The sequence below is a fragment of the Corylus avellana genome, chromosome 2, assembly GCF_965113065.1.
Source record: "Corylus avellana chromosome 2, dhCorAvel1.hap1.2, whole genome shotgun sequence".
Classification (NCBI taxonomy): domain Eukaryota; kingdom Viridiplantae; phylum Streptophyta; class Magnoliopsida; order Fagales; family Betulaceae; genus Corylus; species Corylus avellana.
In genome coordinates this window covers 41,945,078-41,958,203 of record NC_142491.1, presented here as the reverse complement: position 1 = coordinate 41,958,203, position 13,126 = coordinate 41,945,078, and the positions used below count along the sequence as shown (strand labels likewise).

The following is a 13,126-nucleotide window of genomic DNA, read 5'->3' as shown; positions in this document are numbered from 1 at the left end:
GTTATCCCAAAAACTTAAGCTGATAGGAAAATGTAAATTTAATCTCTTAATCATTAGTTTAACACCCAACACTCTGCAATGATGCTTCTAGAATTTACATTAATGGTCTTTCTTTTTGAAGAGAATGAATAAAATATCCATCTAGTATACTACATGGAGTAATTTTTTCGAAAATTCATTGTACTCATTTTTTTTTCTTCTTTAAAATTGATGTGGCTTTCTAAATTACAATTAGATTAAAATTTAATCATGATATATCACAAATTCAATGATAATTTTAAAAATCACATCAATTTTGAGGGATACAAAAAAGACATAAGGTGATCATATATAGCTTTACTCTATGAGAAAATAGTGTTATTTTTTTATCAATGTATTGATAAATCATCAACGCCATATAAAATATGTTATAGACTTGCACTGTACGCATCACTTATACAGTGATTATGCGCACTTACATAAAAAAATAAATAAATAAAAGTAATTATATATGCGTAATGGCCCTAATGGGTGAGTAGTTGGTGTGTTGTTATATATCAAGGGTTAGTGGGTTTTAATTAACGAAAAAAAAGGGTTAGTGGTTTTTTTTTAAAAGAAGGGTTAGTGGGGTACTTGATGCTTTTTAGAGTAGCTGGTGTGGAAAAGTTAGTGTACGTGTAAAAATTACTTGTGAGTACAACGGATTTTTATGCAATAGCACAAAATCACAAAATTCAAAAATATAAAATATAAAATCTATATGATGGCCTAGTGTAAAAAACCTGACTAGGAAAAAGGTTTTAGCTAAAAAAAAATTATTTTTTATTCTTATTATCCCTTTTTTATCTACTCATTCCCACTATCTTATTTAAGAAAAAAAAAATCTTTTCTAAAGCACCTACGTCTTAAAATTATGTGTAGAGTTATTTTTTAGCTCAACAATTTTTAGGCTAAAGTAGCTAGCAAGGGTACGAAAATGAATTGATGAAGATTCACAATGGAGGAATACATCACTTGTACAAGAAATCTTTAATCCAGATGAGGCAGCAAAAATATGTAGCATGGTTTTGAGTCCTAATGTACAAATTGATAGCTTGATATTTATGGATTGGAACCTCACATGGACTATTCTCGGTGAGGAGTGGAGAAGGCAAGAGCATTGAGCATGAAAGGAAAATGTTCTAAGGCATTCCATCTCAGTGGGATATGAAAGCAACTTTGGAGAATGAGAGTCCCCGAGGTACTTGTAAAATAATTTCTATGGCGAATTTGCAACAACTTATTACCATCAAAGAAATGTTAGAAGATAAAATCTAATCAAGTCAAGTATATCCAAGCAAGGCAACAATCCCATGATTTACTCCTCTATGTTTCATGGGATTGCATATTACTCTCCATCACAACCCATGATTCATGCCATGATATATGGGACGTGTGCCCTTTATATGCCTATATATTGTTCTCTCTTGTAACATTTAAATCACTGAATAAAGATATAGTCCTTTGTGTTCTCTTCCTCTTCTCTTTACAAACTTTCTTCTGTTAGGGTGTGTTTGGGAGTGTGTTTTTAAAGAAATAATCTGCAATTTTAAACCAAATTGCAATTTTAGAGTGTTTGGGATTACAATTTTAAAAACGCAAATTTAAAATCGAGAAAAAATCTGCGATTTTCATAAGCTGTTTAGAGGGTACTTATTCGAGAAAAAAAAAATGCGAATCTAAACCAAAATCACGATTTTTATTAAAAAGATATTTGGCGCAATATTTACCTATTTTTGAGCATGAATGAAAAAAATACCAAGAATACTCACCTAAACCCTTCTTTTCCCTTCTTTTTCTTCATCCACTCTCTGCCTCTTCATCCTTTCTCTGTCCCTTTGCTCTTTCTCGTGTCTGTTGTCCATCCTCTCTCCGCCCCTCTACCAGGTAAGAATCTTACCTTAATATTTTCTTTCTCCATATAACTCTTTTTTATATGCGTTTATGTTCTTCGACTTTCAAAATTTTATTTAGATTGCCCTGCACAGTAACCATTTGTGATGGATTTTTATTTTAGTTTTTAATGGATAGTGCACCGTAACAATTTATGCTGTTTTTTTTTTTTCATATATTTTTTATTATATGTCTGTTTGGAATATGTTTCAAGAAAAAAAAAAAAACACAAAAAAAAAAAAAGCATATAGAAACAAGTAATATAGCAATATATAATTTCGTAAGTAGAAAACTCAAAGTTAATGTCAAATTATAAGTCATACTTTTGTTTGTAGAAGTGTTAAAAATGGAGGCTTATAAACAATATTAGTTATTTTACTGTTATAAAGAAATGTCCTTATTGGTAATTTGGCCATAAAATGCAATTATATGTTAATATTATCCAAACACTCAATTGATAAAAAAAAAAAAAAAATACTTTTTAATATGTTTTACCAAACGCCTACGTGATTTTAAAAAGTAGCGATCTTAAAAGCTCAATTTTTAAAATCGCACTTATTGAAATCGTACTCCCAAACGGACCCTTAGTGTATATTTTCACAAGAAAATCCATGCCGGAAGAGGATTGTTGACGACCCCATGTGCCCCATTTGCAGTCTCTGGCCAGTTAATAGGTCATATATATCCTATGGAGTTGCTGCTCGGCTACAGCAGTGTGGATGGAATGTAATAGAAAAATTCAGAAGCTTTCCATTTCAGAGAATGACTTCTCGATCGTGTCACCCAGAACACTGCACAGTGCGGCACATGAATCTCTGGAGGCTTTCCAACATGCTACGATGGATTCTAAACGTCAGGAACGGCAGTCCACGAATCCTAAGAGTTAGAAATGGAAGAAGCCTCCACAAGGAGTGGACAAAGTCAATTAGGATGCAGACATTGATGCGCGAAACAAGAAGACGGGGGTGGGAGTGATTGTATATATGGGATGCGGAAGGTTTTGCATGTTTTGGCCTCAATGTGCATCATGGTGCCTTTTAGTACCAATCCAACAATAGCGGAAACCGTGGCTGCCTGGACGGCTGTAGTCTTTTGCAAAAACCTAGGTCCCAACAGGATTTTTTGGAGGGCAATGCGCCTAAAATTGTGAACATTTTGCGTCAAGAAGGATCTTGCTAGAGTTGGTATGGACAATTATTGAAGATATCCAAGTCATCCCAAACAGCCTACATATTGGAAAGTCGGGCATGTTGGGCAGGAGGCAAATAAAGCGGCTCATTGCCTCGCGAAACTCGCTCTTGGCTAGTCTTTAGACCATGTATGAATAGAGGATAGCCCCATGTGTATTCAGAATATTGTACTTATTGACACCACTAACCCTTTTTGGTCTAAAGACTTGCGGGTTGAACTTTTTATATAAGAAAGTCTCATTAAAAATAAAATAAAATAAAAATTTGCTAGCCGGATAAGCTTTGACTAATCGATGTAAATGCTTTGACAAGAATGTCTTAACCTTGTCATGATCTCTTCTCATAAATCTAATTCCTGACAAGAACGTCCCGATCTTCAAAAAATGGGGGTATTTTTTAGTCAAATACCCTAACAAGCCCCTCCCTTTTTAAAAAAATTAAAAATTTCTGGTGAGCCAAAGGGAGCCGTGAGTAATCTGGTGAGTCTAGTTTAGGTTTTTTTTTTTTTTTTTTTTTTTTTTGGTTCTTTTAAAACTTTCATAATTAAATGTAAATTTGTTTTTTTATAAATTTTAGAATGGGTATGTTAAAGACATTTAGTCTGTTTGCCATTTGAGTTAATTAAGGCAAAACCCTAACAATAGGGGTGAAATTAAAAAAAGTTGAAAAATAAAGGGAAATTACACTTTATCTTCCTAAAGTTTTGGGCGATTTTTAATTCGACCTCCAATGTTTTAATTTTTGCAATGCACCCCCTCAAACTTGCAAATTTTTTTCAATTCGACCAATATTATTCTAAAGTTCTCCTAATGGTGGAGGAGGGATGTGGGTAGCAGCACGAGGAGGACAGCACATATGACTTTTGAAATTTTTGTTATGCCTTCAATAATTTTCTCATGTTTAACTAGCTCATAAATATAACCTCAAAAACATATTTCCAGCTAGCCTTTATAAATGTCGAAGGAAAAACATTTCATTTCAGTGAACCTTTTTGGTGAGATTATTATTATTATTGAAAGAAAATTGCAAAGCCCTCCTACATGAAGTGTATAAAATAGAGTAGTAAACACGAATGACTACTACAATGTAAAAAGCAAATCAAATCTATCAGATTTGTTGAGACAAAATTAGGAACATTTACAATAACTCAATCCAAAAGAGATCTAAAATCGACTGATATTTTAATTATGCATGTGTGTTTTAATAAGAATTGGGTTTTCTCTTTTTCATTAGGATTATGTTTTCCCCTTTCTATTAGGATTAGGTATTTTTTTTCCAATTAGGATTTGTTTTCATTTTCCTTGTAAATTAGAAGGTGCCTAACCTATATTAAAGTTAGGCATCTAGTTTTTGTTATTTTTCAATTCAATTTTCAAGTATTAATTAAATTTAAGTATTTCAGAATTATTTCTCTGTTTGCTTTATTTGGGACAATTAGGGTCTTTCTCTTCCCTATTTGTTATTTTCTCTCTTCTTGAATTTCCTTTTCAATCTTCAATCCTTGGGTATGTACTTCCAATAATAACCCTAAACCTCAATGCAAAAGACAATAGTTTGGGAATAATATGTCTCATCTCCTTCTATTCAAACTCAACATCTTTAACGAAAAAAAAAAAACACACACACACACAAGATAAATAAAGATAGAATTCAACTTCTCCTAAACAAACCTAAAGTTATCTTCTAAGATACCTTAAGGCTTTTAACCCTAATGAAAGATAAAGCACTAAACAATAGAGAAATAAGATAACTCTAAACACACTTTCGCTAAGGTTGAGTCTCTAGAGGAACCGGATGAATGAATAATGATAATATGCGCTTCTTAGTTTCACGGTCTACAACACCATGTCCATCCCCGTACTGGTACATGCATTGAGCCATCCTCCCAAGGTTCATTGCGATCTCAATAAATGTTCGAGAGAAGGGAGAACTCGCAGATCCAGCTTCTTCATTCATCTTCTTCCACGTGGTGCTAATTAAAGACCTTATGTACTCACGGGCATCTTCTTCAGTTGCACCAGTTTCATTCATGTAACACTGGATTGATTTTGGAACATCTCCTCTCTCTAACTCATCCTGTGTTTTAAAACACAAACACACACATATTAATACGAGGATGTTAGGCAATCTTCTTGTAAAGTAATTCAAAAACATTCTTGATGAAACTCTTAGGTATATACTTTGGTTTGCATACCTTAGATGTTCCAAGATCATCTGCGAGTCGTAAAATCATTGATGACCAACGAATTATGTTGGGGTACTCTTCCAAGCAATCCAAAGCTTCCTTTGTTACAGGATTTGTGACAAAAAAATAAGCATGCCCTAATATAACTGGTCCAGATATGGAAATACATGCATTTTGAATGTATTCTTCAAAGCTTGGTGTATATCTGATGTGGTACCACTTTGCCTCCAACAAATAAGATTTACATAAATCTGCCCACTGAAACATTTATAGTGGAACAATGAATTTGTGGAATTATATATAACCCATCACATATTTATGAAAGAAAAAAAATGTTAAAGATAAATAAGGATGATTTTAAGTCCAGTCCATGCCATTTTTCTAAGGTACCGAATGATGTGGAATCCTTGTTCCTTAAGGGTGTCAAATGCCATTTCATTAATTGAATTGTGGAGAGCAAAGAAACATATCTTCATATAATCTGGGAGCTGATCCATTGCATTGGTATCCCATCTGGAATAACAAAGAATTAATAAGTTTCTTTATCTTAAATAGCGATATATGAAGCATTTGAGGTGTACTGCTATTAATACGAACCTCTCAACAGCATCGGTGAAGAGCTCGAGTTCATCCAAAGTGCCATATACATCATAAACATCATCTATTGTTGTTATTAGTGCATTGGCCTTTGTTAACATTTTCCTGCAATATCCAAACCGAGTTTGAAATATAACTCCCACTGTCCATAAGAAATTCTCCACCAGCCTATCCCTCGCAAAGCTCAACTTTTCGCCAAGGCCAGTGCTCCTCCACCACCTTCATGTGAAACAATTTAAAAGGTGATGTTCCAAAACAATTTTTTTTAAAGAAAAAAAAAAAATGAGAGAAAAAACTAAAAACCAAAGAGGATGCTGAGAGATGAATATTTAAGAATACTTAGTAGTATTAGAAAAAAAAAAAAATTAGAAAAAAAAAAAGAATACTTAGTAGCATTTCTTTATTTACAACTACACAAATTGGACTACATAATATTTTATTTTTGACTATGTATTTATGATTACTTAATCTTTTTTTTTTTTTGGCTAAATTATGAAGATTAAAAATTTGCTTAAAATAGTATTCCAATAAAGGGTTTAAAATCGTGAAGTGTCGTACCTAAAAGAAAAAAGAGTACCAAAAAAAAAAAAAAAAAAAAAAAAGAAAGAAAGAAACTCACATTGTCAAAGAAAATGTCTTGATATATATATCGAAAAGGCTCAAACGTATTCGTGCCAAATAAAGGATTGTGTCTTTGTCACACTTCCAATTGCTAAGGTGCTAAAGTTTCAAATTTTTGCAATGTTCCACTACTATTAGGATTTTTCGTTAAATATTGTCAAAATACCACTATATAAATATATATTGCAAAGATTCAAGCGTAGGTATTTTTGTAAATTTCATTAAATCCTTACCAACATCCCTAAATCTTTGCAAATTTTTATTTTATTTTTTAATTTTGTAATAAAAAAAATATGGATATTTTGAAAATTTTGACAAGATTTAACGAAAAAGTAATGGAGGGGGACATTGCAATAGTGTCCAAACGCATGAAAGTTTAAAGGGATTTTGTGAAGTTTCTCATTACCTTTTTTGCACTAACACCTTCAAACTTTAAAAAGTGACATCAAAGCCTCCCATACTACCATTGCATGTCAAATTATACACTTTTACATTTTTCTTCCCAAAATACCTTTAAAGTTATTCAAAAAAAAATCATTTGACAAAAATTAAAATTATTAAAAAAAAAAAAAAAAACTAAAAACATAAAAAAATAAATAAATAAATAAATAAATTGGTGCCATTTCCATGTTAGCCCCTTAAATTTATATATATATATATATATTTTTTTTTTTTCAAATGGTTGTTTTTATATATTTTTAATTTTATTTTTGTTAGTAAAATCAAGGGTATTTTGCAAAGAAAAATACAAAAGTATCGAATTTGACACACAATGATAGTACGTGGGGTCTTAATCACTTTTTAAAGTTTGGAGGGCTAAATTATACTTTTTCCTTTTGTTAAGATATTATTTTTTTTAATGCAGATATGAGATAAAAGAATCGGAATGTGCAAATCAACTGCAAATCAACTCATAAAGGTAGGAACATATTTTCTTTGGTTTAAATTTAATTTAATTTTTATAATATGAAAGTATAATTGTTTTTTCCCATTTATAATATGTTTTAAGATGTAATTTTGTGCGCAGTGTACATGTATTTGATTTCGCGGCTTTGGCAACTTAAGATTTCTTATGAAGAATTTAAGATAAAAACTCACCCATGTATAGTGCAAGCTATAGCTAGGCTAGTTAAGAATAAGAATAAACATGCATTCTACCTTGACACTTCTTTTAGATCTTCTTGGTGGGCTGCTTGGACAATGTTGAAATCCAATTTTGCAAGATCAAGCAAGATAGGGTTCATGTCTTGTCTCCTTCTGTATGCATCAATGAACCACAACGCTTCCAACCTTAACATCCTCCAATGAAGAGGAAGCTCCAGGGCATGGTTCACTACAGCAGTAAGATTTTGATCTTTGTTTTGCTTGACGTACTCTAAGAGTTGCTTGGTAGCAAAATCTCTTGCTTCCTCTAATATACTTTCGCCTTCTACCGAATGGAATGAGGCTTCATACAAGCATAGCATTCCCTTGATATCAGCACATAGGCATGCCTTGAAGCTCCCCATTTCATTCTTGAAACTATTAAAAATCTCTGCAATCAACAAAGCCCGCCAGTCAATAACTAAAAGTAATATATGGGTTAAATATTAAGCCTCCTCAGAAATGGATTACTATAATTATGTTGTTTACCTTGAGGCACACTATATCCATGCTGTCTTAGCAATCTAAATTCAAGAGATGTGGCGTATATATTATCCTTGTTGCACATTTTGCCACCATAGTTAGCATTGTATATACCTTCCAAGGTCCTCCGTATTTCGACATCAAAGTGGTAAGATATTCCAAGTCTTTGCAATATATCAATAAGCTCAAGATTTTCTAAAGGATCCACGACTTTATGAAACATCATCCTCACTTCTCCCTTCAGCTTATCAACTTGTCCGGTGAATGACTCCCCCTGCCAATTCAATTTTCTCATTAGTTGGGAACTACTAACTAAGACTAAATATAAAAAAATAAAAAACTTAAAAAAATAAATAAATAAAAAGATATATATATATATATATATATATATATATATATATATATATATATATATATATATATATATATTAGAATGCTTTGATAGCATGTTGGAATAATGGAGAGATATAGAAGAGCGGAAGCACACAATGGATTGTATTGTATTGATATTGATATGATAATGAATACAGATGCCTCTATTTATAGAGAGGCAAGTAACCTAATAGACTAAGAAAATGTAAACCTAGTAGACTAATAATATCTAAGGAAGTAAATAACAAGTAAATAATCCTAACATAATATTCTTAACATCCCCCCTCAAACTTAATATGTAAATTTGAGTTTGGGTAAAAGAAAAGGGAAAGAAAAATGAATTCGCCGAAAAAGCTGCTTGTGCCGACAGAGTTGCCGGAGTAACGCCATAAAAGTTACTAGTTCAATAGTGGATTTTGCACTGAATTGAGCCATGCATTTAAGCTAGAGCTTGTTTCACTTGATTATAATTTGACTTGAAAACTATATACTAGTAATGAAATAGTTGGCCTCGTCTGGTCGAGCAGAGAGAAAACAGAGCCAATTAAAAGGGGCTTGTTTGGCCCGTAACCCTTGGACCATCTCGCCTGGTCGGCTGAGTTAAAGTCTGACCCAAAAATTCTAACTAGTAAACCGTCTTGCCTGATCGGCTGAGATAAGCATGGCCGGTTGAAGAGGCTAATCATGTCTAAAACCCTTGGACTGTCTCGCCTAGTCGGCAAAGCTAAAGTCTGACAAAAAAAAAAAACTTCTAACTAGTAGACCGTCTTAGTATCAGATTCTTAGGCGAGTCTTGCAAGCGCGTAAACTACTCTTGGGACACGCATGGAGGCATGTTTACTAACGGACAGAACCTTTTGGTGGCGCGTGTGAGCACCACCACTGAAGCCTGGACGCTTCAGATCTCTTTGGATCTGTACTTGGTGGTGTTTGAACTGTCGTCAGTGGCAGAAGAGTGTAGCTCCTGCAAGGGCAGCGATGGCGCAGGCAAAAAGGGCTTCGGATCTATAGGCTGTCACAATTTTGAGACTATGGGCAACAGAAATTTTGGCGGCGCTTGATGTAGGGCAATGAGACTAAAATTCATTAAAAGGAAAATATCAGAAAAAACGTTTATTGAAGGCCACATAAAAGTGGCTATAATACCATGTTAGAATGCTTTGATAGCATGTTGGAATAATGGAGAGATATAGAAAAGCGGAAACACACAATGGATTACATTGTATTGATATTCATAAGATAATGAATACAGAGGCCTCTACTTATATAGAGGCAAGTAACCTAATAGACTAAGGAAAGGTAAACCTAGTCGACTAAGGAAAGGGAAACCTAGTAGACTAATAATACTTAAGGAAGTAAATAACTCTAACATAATATTCTCAACAATATATATATATACAACTTACATAAACACTTGTGAGTGACTGGATGTAATCATAGTGCCAAATGGGAGGTTGGTAATTTGCTGATCGCCGAACAATATTGGAAGGAGTTGAGATTTGGGTGGAGGCCCTGCATTGGAAAGAAGGAGGAACACTTGTGGATTTGACGAATGATGAGATGGGAGTCTTAGATGGGAGCAGTAGTGAAGTGAAGTTGGCATTGCCGAGTGAAGCAAGACAGTAAAGATCCATTGATGGAAGGATTTCAGTGATGAAGATTGCTGAGGTTTTTGGATTGAATGGATGGATACTTGGGAAAAATATGCTACCAATGAATACCTTTATATAATACCCAAAGCATACCACGTTTTACATGCATGCATGCATGTATATCATCGGTACATGCGGGCTAAAACGATCGTTCATAAAATATTCAATATTGTACGTGGAGCTACCATATCCTTAATCCTTGTGTCATTGTGGTCCTCAAATGTAATTTGTAGGCTTAATTTGTCGTGATATGAGAATTTAGGAAGATCTCAGACTTTAGCGGACAAAAGCATATTTTTTTCATGGTTTAGAATAAAAACTCACCTGCTTTATTTATCTTCTCAGCTCCCTTCTTATTGATGGTCGATCTTTGTGGGTAATCAACATGGTTTTAAATAATTGATGAATTATGTCACATGGGATTCCGGACAAGAAAGTCGTGTTTGATTCCATTCCACAATGATAGAGTCATCACCAATTGCAGGCTGATATTATTCTGACATGTGAGATGAAGTTGGGAAAGGTCGTTATATACAGAGACGGAGGGAGGGGGACCGGCTGAGGCTATGGTCCCCTCCACTTCCTTATAAAAGATATTACCGATATTCAAATTGCTATATAGTTAGCTTCCAAAAAGTCTTTATAATTAATACATGACGTTGCTTACACACAGACGGAGGGAGGGGGGACCGGTTGGGGCCATGGTCCCCCCCACTTCCTTAAAAAAGACGTTACCGATTATTCACATTACTATAACTAGCTTCCAAAAAGTCTCTATAATTAGTACACGACGTTGCTTACACACAGAGATGGATGGAGGGGGGACCAGCCGGTCCCCCCTCCCCACCCCCCCCCCCCCCCCCCCTTCCTCAAAAAAATTATTTTAAGGAGTAAAAAAAAATTCTACGAGTTCCCCAAAATAAATTGAGTCCCGGTCCCCTCAAATCTCTTCCACCGGTTGATCTTGGGGTTTTCTTCTTACTTCTTAGGTTAATCATAGGGTTTTCTTTTGGTTAATTTTTCTATTGTTTGGCTTGAAAATTTGGTTAAGAACCTGAAAAGTTGATTTTTTTTTCTTTTTTTTCTTTTTTTTTTTTTAACCTTCATAGATTGGCTGTAGGCTTGGAAACTTGGAAATTTTTCTGTTTTTTGTTGTTGTTATTCTCTTTATGTATGTATGTAAATCTTTGATCTTTTCTTTGTGAGGATTTATGGTTCTTGATTTGGTATAGCCGTATGAGAATTTTTGATTGGTTTGATTTTGATGGGTTTTTATAACTAATGCCATTGAGAAATCTCTAGTTTCTCTTTGAGTTTTTGTTCCACCCATTGAATTTCAAGTTTGAAATCATAATGATTTAGGGAATTTTTGATTAGGTCCGAATTTGGGGGAATTTTAGTAAGAAGCTAAATTCCTAAAATTAGATAGGGGCTTTTGTGTGTAGTGGATTTCTATGCATGATTTAAGATCCGGGGTGTTAGATTAATGGGTTTAAAGCTTTAATTTCACTATTGTTTATAATATGGACATAAACCATAATTTGTATAGTATGAATTAAATTAGGGCTTTTGGTATGTGAACACTAGGATTGCTAATTGGATGTGTTAATTACATTCAAAGCGTTAATTAACTCTAGACTTTCATGAGTTCAATGGAAATTGATGCTCATAGGGTTTAGGTTCTAATATGTCATATTATAATCATATTGATTATTGTGTGTGAATATGAGTATTATAAATTTAGGGTAAGTTAATTGCTAGATCAATGGAATAGGAAGAGAATAATAATTATAGGGTTAAAGTGTAATGTTTAACTTAGAATCTATGTGATGATTATGTTATTCATGTGAGTTTGTTCATTGTTAACCTACACATATTTTTTCTTTATTTTCTAAAGACTCAAAATGATCATGTAAATTTATTTCTACATGATGAGAAAGTCAAATACAATACTTGACTATTTCGAAAGAAAACATCCACAAAGTTTATTGGAGTTTGATCCTAGATTGTGTGTCACTTATGAGAATATCATCTTAATCAACAAGGTGCAAAATAACTCAACGCAGGTCGCACTCTTTGAGGTTAGTGCCCTAAGCTCAATTTCTAATCTAAGTGGTCTTGTAATTTAGATATTATAGTTATTAAATATTGAGAATATTGTTTGTTAGAATTTAAACATTTAATTAATTGCAGAGTATGACCCAATTCTAAGCTCAATTCCTCATTGTATTTAAGTACCAGTGATTAGAAAAAGAAGAAAAAAAAATGGAAAAAAGTATCAGTTCATTACACGCTGTGAAAAAAAAAAAATTAAAAAATAAAAAATCTTGATAACCAAAAAAAAAAAAAAATTGCTTTGGTCCCCTCCCATAAAACCTCCAGGCTCCGTCCCTGGGAGGAACACTTGTGGATTTGACGAATGATGAGATGGAAGTCTTAGATGGGAGCAGTAGTGGAGTGAAGTTGGCATTGCCGAGTGAAGCAATTAAGACGGTAAAGATCCATTGATGAAAGGATTTCAGTGGTGAAGCTTGATGAAGCTTTTGGATTGAATGGATGGATACTTGGGAAAAATATGCTTCCAATGAATACCTTTATATAATACCCAAAGCATACCACGTGTTACATGCATGCATGCATCATGCATGTATATCATCGGTACATACGGGCTAAAACGATCGTTCATAAAATATTCAATATTGTTCGTACGTGGAGCTACCATATCCTTAATCCTTGTGTCATTGTGTCATTGTGGTCCTCAAATGTAATTTGTAGGCTTAATTTGTCGTGATATGAGAATTTAGGAAGATCTCAGACTTTAGCGGACAAAAGCATATTTTTTTCATGGTTTAGAATAAAAACTCAACTGCTTTATTTATCTTCTCAGCTCCCTTCTTATTGATGGACGATCTTTGTGGGTAATCAACATGGTTTTAAATAATTGATGAATTATGTCACATGGGATTCCAGAC

The 13,126-nt window shown here is 33.5% G+C and overlaps 1 pseudogene across 1 annotated transcript; it reads right to left on the bottom strand.

Annotated features, from left to right (window-relative positions):
- Positions 1–4,723: 4,723 nt before the first annotated feature.
- On the bottom strand, positions 4,724–10,136 carry LOC132167099 (myrcene synthase, chloroplastic-like; annotated as a pseudogene). Its single transcript, XR_015911471.1, has 7 exons — positions 9,909–10,136; positions 8,137–8,404; positions 7,663–8,038; positions 5,884–6,102; positions 5,661–5,799; positions 5,296–5,544; positions 4,724–5,177 (listed from the first exon to the last, which is right to left on the bottom strand). The product of XR_015911471.1 is annotated as a myrcene synthase, chloroplastic-like (transcript).
- Positions 10,137–13,126: the final 2,990 nt, after the last annotated feature.